This window comes from Papio anubis, chromosome 1 (assembly GCF_008728515.1).
Source record: "Papio anubis isolate 15944 chromosome 1, Panubis1.0, whole genome shotgun sequence".
Lineage (NCBI taxonomy): Eukaryota > Metazoa > Chordata > Mammalia > Primates > Cercopithecidae > Papio > Papio anubis.
Genome location: NC_044976.1, coordinates 24,300,081 through 24,309,840, shown reverse-complemented (window position 1 = coordinate 24,309,840; position 9,760 = coordinate 24,300,081). Strand labels below are relative to the sequence as shown.

At 50.0% G+C, this 9,760-nt stretch overlaps 1 non-coding gene across 1 annotated transcript; it reads right to left on the bottom strand.

Annotated features, from left to right (window-relative positions):
- Window positions 1-7,326: 7,326 nt before the first annotated feature.
- LOC116272168 lies at window positions 7,327-7,409 on the bottom strand. Its single transcript, XR_004180900.1, has one exon.
- Between the last annotated feature and the right edge of the window lie 2,351 nt (window positions 7,410-9,760).

Below are 9,760 nucleotides of genomic sequence, written 5' to 3'. Positions count from 1 at the left end.
ACGTGGCAGCTCTCGTTTCTTCAGTTATTGCTGTCAGGTGCATCAACCATACACCAGCCACCCCTAAACACCACCCAGGGTCTCTCCCTCTGGGAGGTGGGTCTCTGCTTCCTCTAGAGTGAGTTTCTGTTATCTAGAGAAAGCCAAGGGGGATTAAGGTGACCAGGTATCCCTGGTCCATCCCCTCACACACAGGACCTTATTCATACCTCAGGCTGCAGGTTGAGATTTTAGTCCTGGTCACTCCTTTGGGGGTTGTATTCCTGGGACAGAGGTCTGGGGAACATCCCATATTGCCGGGACAGGGGTCTGGGGACAAGTCAAGTGAAGTAAATTTCAAACCCTGATCCTGAAGTCATTCTATGCCATCCTCCTGAATGTCTCACCTGAATTGGACCCATTTGAAGGCTACAGAAGCTGTTGTCAGCCTCCCTCAAGTTAGTTTCTGGACCCTTCTAGAGCAGCCCACCTCCGAACACTTCAGCTCTGGGTAACAAGGGGTTAATGCAAGGAGCCAGCTTGGCAAATGTTTACCTAACAGGCAGGCTGCTGCCAACCCCAGGTAATTAACAGTCTGCTTTCCAAAGCTCAGACAGGAAGGTTTCTTTCTCCTCTCCTCCTTTTCCAGGGATGCCTCTTGGCAGAGTGAACGCAGCTTTCTGTTGGCTCTTTGAGAAGACGCCCAGCAGAGGTGGGAGCTGAGGGCAGGGATCAGGCCTGGAGGGAAGCAGGCCCAGAGCTGGGCACCAAGGAGGAGATGAAGGGGGCTTTGTCCCATTTCTCTCTGAGTCTTGGCCCCATCTTGGGAACCTGGCCCCAGACTGCCATTCTTGAGTATGTGATAATTGCTGCTATAATTGGTGGAGCCCCTGCAAAGGCTGGGACCCTTACATACTTTGCCTCACTTAACTTTCACAACTACTAGAAGAGCAAGGCCCTCTTATCTCTGCTTTCAGATTAAGGAAGGGAGATACAGGACGATTAAATCACTTGTCTAGGCTGGGCTCAGTGGCTCATGCCTGTAATCCCAGCACTTTCAGAGGCCAAGACAGGCAGATCATGAGGTCAGGAGTTCGAGACCAGCCTGGCCAACGTGGTGAAACCCCGTCTCTACTAAAAAAAAAAAAAAAATTAACCAGGCCTGATGGCAGGCGCCTGTAATCCCAGCTACTCGAGAAGCTGAGGCAGGAGAAACGCTTGAACTCAGGAGGCGGAGGTTGCAGTGAGCAAAGATCACGCCATTGCATTCCAGTCTGGGCAACAAGAGTGAGACTCCATCTCAAAAAAAAAAAAAAAAAGAAATCACTTGTCTAGGGTCACCCAACCAGTGTGGGGTAAAGCCCATACTTGAACCACAGTCTTTCTGGCATGAGATCTGCTGGATTTTTTAACTTTCCCTTATGGAAGAAAAAGCAGTGGATTTGTTCAGTACCTACTATGTACTGGACACTATGTTGGACACTTTATGTTTACCTCTAATCCTGGAGGTGTCATTTCCTTAAATTGCTTTAATAAGCTATTAGCATCAGAAGAGTGAGATAGTCACTTGAGCCCAGGAGTTTAAGACCAACCTGGGCAACATAGTGAGACCCCCCATTTCTAAAAAAAAAAAAAAAAAAAAAAAAAGAACCAAAAAGAAAAACTAGCCTGGCATGGTGGCACGTGCCTGTGGTCTCAGCTACTTGGAAGGCTGAGGTGGCAGAATCACTTGAGCCCGGGAAGTTGAGGCTGCAGCGAGCTGTGATTGTACCCTTGCACCCCAGCATGGGTGACAGAGCTAAACAAAAAAAAAGAAGAGTGAGATAGTGCAGTTCCTAACTAGGGGAGGAGGCATAAATGTGAATCTCAGAAATAAGAATAGAATGAGCCTCAAGTTGCTTCTTGTAATCTGAAAGGCTCCTTGTTGGATGGTCATCAACCTCATCTCCAAACAAACCTTGAAACCAGCCTCGCTCCCACCTCCCCTGCCCTCACCCTAAGCTAAGCCACCCTTACTCACTGGGGATCATTGCATTGGTCTCTGGTCCCTGCTTTCCTCTCTTCTTACTAAAGTACTTTCTCCTTCCAGCAGCCAGAGGATCTTGGTAAAATATAAGCCCACTCCCTCCTTGGCTTTGACCCTGTATTAACCATGTCTTTTTATTGCCTGTATTTTAATGCTTTGTCACTGGGACCTTGCTGACCCTGGAAAGACTGGCCCTCCCAGAGCTAGCCAGTTCCTAGCGACAGCAAGCAAAGGGCCCTGGAGTATGCCTTTCAAGTGCAAACCAACCAGTCAAGAGCCCACACCCCATGCCACCTCCTCTATTGGGCTCTCACACTCAGGGCAACGATTCTCCTGCCCTCATCACCCCAGAGCCAGGTACCAGACTACTAGGGGTATCCCCTATCCCCTGAGCTGACAGTATTCAAACTAGAAAATGCTAAGCCTGCTTACCCTGCCTTGCCCGTTCCTTTCCAAGGAACCTAGACAGAGTGGGGATGGGGTTTGGCTTCAGCTCACCCCCACTAAAGCATTCTTTCATACATTTGCTGATCATAAAACCTACACCGTTACCTCGCTGACACCATACCCACTAACCCTGAGGCTTTGTTTGGCCAAACAAAGAAAATCACCATTCTATATTGTTCTGTGCACTCATAATGTGTAACCATGCCTTTTACTTAAAGAAATCCAGGAACTGGCCTTAGGAGATCCAATGGTTGTGGAATGTCTGATTTACAGGCTTGTTGCTGCTGGCCAGACCACCACCAGGTGGCCCATTACTCAAGAAAACCATCCAACCAGATGTGCTGACCTGCATCTCCTACCTCTCACACGTGTTGCCCAGCCCAGCCGGCATAACCTACCCACCATCGATTCCCACGCTTTGCCTAATAAAAAATCCCAGCCAGTTCTTTTCAGGGAGTCAGTCAGGGAATTCTCTCGGTCTCTTGTGCTGCCTCCCTTATGCCAAGGCATAAGCTCCAATGAAGCCTTGTCTGGTTAAACTCTTTTGGCCTCATGTCAATTTCTATTGCATTGGCAGCCCAAGAACCTGTGGTTGGTATCAAAACCACACTAAAGGCTCTTGCCCACCCGTTTTCCCCTCTGCCACCTGACAGATCCTGGTGTTTCCTCATGTGTCTCCCATGGCATAGCATGGCCCCTTTGGGATCTGTGAGTGTAACAAACTTCTTCTTCTTCTTCTTCTTTTTTTTTTGAGACACTCTTTTTCTTTCTTTCTTTCTTTCTTTCTTTTTTGTTTTTTGTTGTTGTTGTTGTTGAGACAGAGTCTCGCTCTGTCTCACCCAGGCTGGAGTGCAGTGGCGTGATCTCGACTCACTGCAACCTCTGCCTCCGGGGTTCAAGTTATTTTCCTTCCTCAGCCTCCCGAGTAGCTAGGATTACAGGCACCCACCACCATGCCCAGCTAATTTTTGTATTTTTAGTAGAGATGGAGTTTCACCATGTTGGCCAGGATAGTCTCTATCTCTTGACCTCATGATCCGCCCACCTCGGCCTCCCAAAGTGCTGGGACTATAGGCACGAGCCTATAATCTCTTCAATGGCAGTAATCTTGTGATATGCTGGCCTCACCTCCCTGATGGCTTCCATCATACTTAGAATAAAATCCAGACTTCTTTCCATGACCTAGAAGGCCCACCAAGCACTGGCCCCTCCCTGCCCTCCAGGCCCTTGCCTCTGCCTCTCTTCCTCGGGGCTCCAGCCTCACTGCCTTCTTGCTGCCCTCACATGCAGTGGAGCCTTGGGGGCCTTCCTCTGATTCCCTCTGCCTGGAACGTCTTCGCTCAGAGCTCAGCTGGGGTGGCTCCTTTCCCATGTCCAGGGCTCAGTTTACAGTCACCTTCTCAGCCAGGCCTTCCACGAACACTCACCATCAAGCAACAATAACAGCCAACACTTCCTGGAGGTTTTCCATGGGCCAGGCACTATTTTATGTACTTTCTGTTTACTATTCACTCTTTGAATCCTCACAACCCTCTAAGGTAGATACTGTTACACTTTCTATTTTGCAGATGAGGAAACTGAGGCTCAGAGAGGTTAAATAACATGACCAAAGTGTCACAGCTAACAGGCAGGAAAGCCGGGACTCAAACCAGGCGGCCTGTTTCCAGAGTCCACGCTTGGAACCACGGAGCTGTATTTCTCAACACAGAGTAAGCACACAATAAATACTAGCACATTGTTGTTTTATCAGAGACCATGTTTTACCCACCAATTTTCTTTCTCTTCTTTAAAAAAATAATATCTTGGCCAGGCGCGATGGCTCATGCCTGTAATCCCAGCACTTTGGGAGGCCGAGGCGGGCAGATCACAAGGTCAGGAGATCGAGACCATCCTGGCTAACATGGTGAAACCTCGTCTCTACTAAGAATACAAAAATCAGCCGGGCGTGGTGGCGGGCGCCTGTAGTCTCAGCTGCTCGGGAGGCTGAGGCAGGAGAATAGTGTGAACCCGGGAGGCAGAGCTTGCAGTGAGCTGAGATCACACCACTGCACTCTAGCCTGGGTGACAGAGCAAGACTCTGTATTAAAATATATATATGTGTGTGTGTGTGTGTGTGTGTGTGTGTATCTTGACTGTGGGACCCTAAGGGCAGTAGCCTGATGACTTTTTATTTATTTATTTATTTTGAGATGGAGTTTCACTCTTGTCGCCCAGGCTGGGGTGCAGTGGCACGATTTTGGCTCACTGCAACTTCTACCTCCTGGGTTCAAGTGATTCTCCTGCCTCAGCCTCCCAAGTAGCTGGGATTACAGGTATGCACCACGACACTCATCTAATTTTGTATTTTTAGTAGAGACAGGGTTTTACCATGTTGGCCAGGCTGGTCTCGAACTCCTGACCTCAGGTGATCCACCCGCCTTGGCCTCCCAAACTGCTGGGATTACAGGTGTAAGTCACCACCTGTGGCCGACATTATTTTTTATTTTATTTTATTATTATTATTATTATTTGGAGACAGAATCTCACTCTGTTGTCCAGGCTGGAGTGCAGTGGCACAATCTTGGCTCACTGCAACCTCTGCCTCCTGGGTTCAAGCAATTCTCGTACCTTAGCCTCCCGAGTAGCGGGGACTACAGGCGCTCGCCAACACGCCCAGCCAATTTTTGTATTTTTAGTAGAGATGGTGTTTTGCAATGTTGGTCAGGGTGGTCTTGCACTCCTGACCTCAGGTGATCCACTCGCCTTGGCCTCCCAAAGTTCTGGGATTACAGGCATGAGCCACCGCTCTCAGCTCCATTATTTTTTAATGTAGAGGCTGGGTCTCACTCTGGTGCCCAGGCTGGAGTACCATAGCTATTCATAGTTGTGATCGTAGCTCACTCATCCTTGACCTCCTGGGCTGAAGCGATCCTCCTGCCTCAGCCTCCTGAATAGCCAGGATTAGAGGCACAGGCTGCCACCCTCTCCCCAGTGTTCTTTCATTGAGTTTGAATCCCTTCACACAAGTCATTCACTGTCCAGTTTGTCCCACCTGCTCCCTATTGTCTTAGGCCAATTTAACTGACTTGGTTGAACCTTGAAGGCATTTATGCCTCTTACTCAGCCCCTCATTCTTTTGTTGTTGTTGTTGTTTTTGAGGCAGACTTTTGCTCTGTCACCATGGCTGGAGTGCAATGGAGCAATCATGGCTCACTGCAGCCTCTACCTCCTGGGCTCAAGCGATCCTCCCACCTCAGCTTCTTGAGTAGCTGGGACTACAGACACGCACCACCACACGTGGCTAATTTTTTTTTTTTTTTTTTTGAGACGGAGTCTCGCTGTGTCGCCCAGGCTGGAGTGCAGTGGCGTGATCTCGGCTCACTGCAAGCTCTGCCTCCCAGGTTTACACCATTCTCCTGCCTCAGCCTCCTGAGTAGCTGGGACTACAGGCGCCCGCCACCGCGCCCGGCTAGTTTTTTGTATTTTTTAGTAGAGACGGGGTTTCACCATGTTAGCCAGGATGGTCTCGATCTCCTGACCTCGTGATCCGCCCGTCTCGGCCTCCCAAAGTGCAGGGATTACAGGCTTGAGCCACCGCGCCCGGCCTTTTTTCAGTTTTGTAGAGCCGGGCTTGGCAGCTCACGCCTATAATCCCAGCACTTGGGAGGCTGAGGTGGGCGGATCACTTGAGGTCAGAAGTTTGAGACCAGCTTGGTCAACATGGTGAAACCCTGTCTCCACTAAAAATACAAAAATTATCCAGCTGTGGTGTGGTGGTGCATGCCTGTAGTCCCAGTTACTCAAGAGGCTGAGGCAGGAGAATCACTTGAACCCAGGAGGACATTGCACTCCAGCCTGAACAACAGAGTGAGACTCTGTTTAAAAAAAAATATTTCTGTGGAGACATGGTGTCACCATGTTACCTGGGCTGGCCCCTCATCTTTTAACCAATACCCACCATGCCAGGTGCTGTGCTAGGCCCACAGAAATGAATAAGAAGGTACCCTCGCCCTCCAGGAGCCCATGGTCATATGCGGAGGCAGACCTGCACCCTGGTCACTTCATTGCAGGGTTATGTGTGCTGTCCTGGGGATGCCAACAAGTGTTAGAGAAGCACCTGGGAGTACAGAGCAATCAGCCAAGGAGGACATCCCAGAGAAAGTGACATCTCTACTGGGTTTGAAGGACGAGACAGGAAGCAGACAGGAGAAGGGCAGCATAAACAAATGCACGAAAGGGGTTGAGCGCTCGGGTGTCTAGGGACTGGCTGATCACGTCGGGTGTGAAATGTGTCTAGGAACAAGCCAGTCACATTGGGTGTGAAATGCATGGAGGTGGCTGAGTGCACGCATGTCAAGGGACCAGCTGATCATGTTGGGTGTGAAATGCGTGGAGGTGGCTGAGCACACGTGTGTTGAGGGACCGGCTGGTCACGTTGAATGTGAAGGGGGTGTGAATCTGCCTGGCTGAGGGAAATTGATCCAGATCTTGAATGGCTTCTGTAAGGCCTGCAACGTCTGTTGTAGAGGCTGCAAGCAATCCCAGAGGGATTTTATTTTATCTTATCTTATTTTGCCTGGCCTCAGTTCATTCTTTTTTTTTTTTTTTTTTTTTTGAGATGGAGTCTCACTCTGTCACCCAGGCTGGAGTGCAATGGCACGATCTCGGCTCACTGCAACCTCCACCTCCTGCGTTTAAGCGATTCTCCTGCCTCAGCCTCCCGAGTAGCTGGGATTACAGGTAGGTGCCAACACGCCCGCCTAATTTTTTTGTATTTTTAGTAGAGACGGGGTTTCAGCACGTTGGCCAGGCTGGTCTCCAACTCCTGACCTCAGGTGATCTACCCACCTCAGCCTCCCAAAGTGCTGGGATTACAGGCATGAGCCACTGCACCCGGCCCTCAGTCAGTTCTTAGAACACACTCCATCACCTGGTTCCCAGAACTCAGACTGCACAATGGTGACTTCATCACTGGTCAGGGCTCACAGTTATTGCAGCAAAGGCCTCTCTATACCTCTCTCCCCTCCAGCCTCGCCAGCTGCCCCTCGCCCCTCCTGCCCTCATCCCGCGTCCCTGACCCCACTTTACCTGCCATGTTTGTATAATTTTCTCAGGCTCCCAGCAGGCATTGCCACCTACAATGGGATCTGATCATGGAAGGAAAACACGCCCCTGGGGACCTAAGAATGCCCTACCCTACTACGCATGCTGCACCCCATCTGCTGCCAGCCTTTCTGCCCTGCCCCTGTACCCAAAACCAGTGCTATGTCAGGCTAAGCAGTCTCCCTAGAAATTTTAAGCAGAGATTAGCACGATATTACTAGCAAGGTTTCCACCCCCACTCCCATTCTAACCCCATCCAATTTCTCCAAAGCTACTGAGAACTTGGCGCTCACCAAATCAGCTTATGTTCTGCAGGCTGGCAAGCCTTTACTAGGCATTTGATAGGCTTGATGATAACAAGGCTGGAGGCCAGGAAGAGAACAGTAAGAGCAGGAATTCAGGCCTGCCTTGGCCTCTAGGCATCCCCGAACTGGCCCAGTTTCCAAGAATCATTTTTGATGAGAGATTCTCAGAAGCAGGACGCTGTTGAGGCCAAGTAAACTCCCAAAGGCCTGGAAGGAGCCAGAAAGCAGAAAGGGTAATGCTTCCCCCTCCCATGTGGGGGTGAGCAGGATGACCAGCTCCTTTCCTTGCAGGAAGCCCCCTCGACCTGGCTTCCTTCTGGGCTCCGTAGTCCCTTTTCCTCCCAGCCAGGGCTCTGGCAGCTGCCTTGGCAGATGCCCCCCATCTCTACACTTAGGCTTGGCAGACAGGGAATGTGACAGCAGCCTCAGAGAACCCAGTTTCCGTCCCTTCCCTCCAGCCAGGCATCAAGGTATGGTAGCAGAACAGGGAAATCCGAGTTCAATCCTGGTTTTGCCAGCCATTAACTGTAAGACCTTGGGTAAGTCACCTGGCCTCTGCGTACCTTGGTTTCCAAACCTGCAAACTGGGGGTGGAGCTACTGACCTCTCAGAATCATTGTGCCAGCTGAATGAGCTCAGGTGTGCCGAGCGCTTGGCACAAACACGTTCCTTCCCAGGGCTGGACACTGGCGTTTGGCATTCTTTGGGTGGAGTGGGGCCAGGGTGGTTAGTGTCTGGACCACACAGAGTCAACCCATATTTTGGCAGAGAAGACAGCGCTTGCAAAGGTATGCAGGGGTGACAGGCCATGGCAGGGTTGGAGAACGTTATGTTCCCAAGCAGTTTGCTGTCCCTGGAGCAAGGGGTGACCAAGAATGAGGAGGTGGGAGATAAGTCAAAAAAGATAGCTAGGGTCAGGACATGAAGGGCTTGAGCCAGACTAAAAAGCTTAGCTCCACATGTACCCCTCAAACTTAAAAGTTGGAAGGAATACTAATCCCAGCACTGTGGGAGGCAGTGAGGTGAGATCACAGGAATCAGGGAAGTCGAGACCATCCCTGGCGAACCGCAGTGGCTCCGTCTCCACTAAAAAATACAAAAAATAGCCAGGCGTGGTGGCGGGGCACCTATAGTCCCAGCTACTCGGGAGGCTGAGGCAGGAGAATGGTGTGAACCGGGGCCCGAGGAGCTGCAGTAAGCCGAGGGTGCACCACTGCATTCCAGCCTGGGCGACAGGCCCGAGACTCCAGGTCTAAAAAAAAAAAAAAAAAAAGTTGGAAAGAAAAAACTATATATATATATATTTTATATATATAAAATATATATATAAAATAAAAGGCTTAGGCTCCATCTCAGGCTTGCTGTCATGGGGTACGCAGTGAGGATTGTGGAATGTGATCCAGGCAGACCTAGCTGCAAATTTCAGTTCTGCCACTAGGTTGGGTGGCCTCAGGCAAGTCACTTAGTCTTAGCTTGAATTCTCCCATCAGCAGATCCTGAGACTCAGGAGGTGCTGGAACTAAATTGCGGAGGTAATTTCAGGAAGCAGAAGTGGGGCATGGAGAAAGTAAGACCGGGAAGAGAAAAGGTAATAAAGGGTGCGTAAATATGTGGGTTGCTGCCAGAGCACCCGGGCGCAGTTCTGCTGGAGACCCTCTGAGAGACAGTGTGAAATCATCCTATTTGATGGGGACATAGGCTCCGGGATTCAAGGCAATCAAAACTGTTGTAAAGCGATAAACAAAGACATTTCTCGTTAAAAGGAAAAAGAAGTAAAGGAAAGAACAAAGGAAGGAAGAAGGGAAGGAAAAGAGGAAGGAAGGTTAATTAAGGCTCTTTCAGTAATTAAGCTCTCAGACAGGAAGCCAAAGAGAAGCGGGCTTTTTGATATTAGCAGAGCCCTGAGCATGCTGAAAACTAC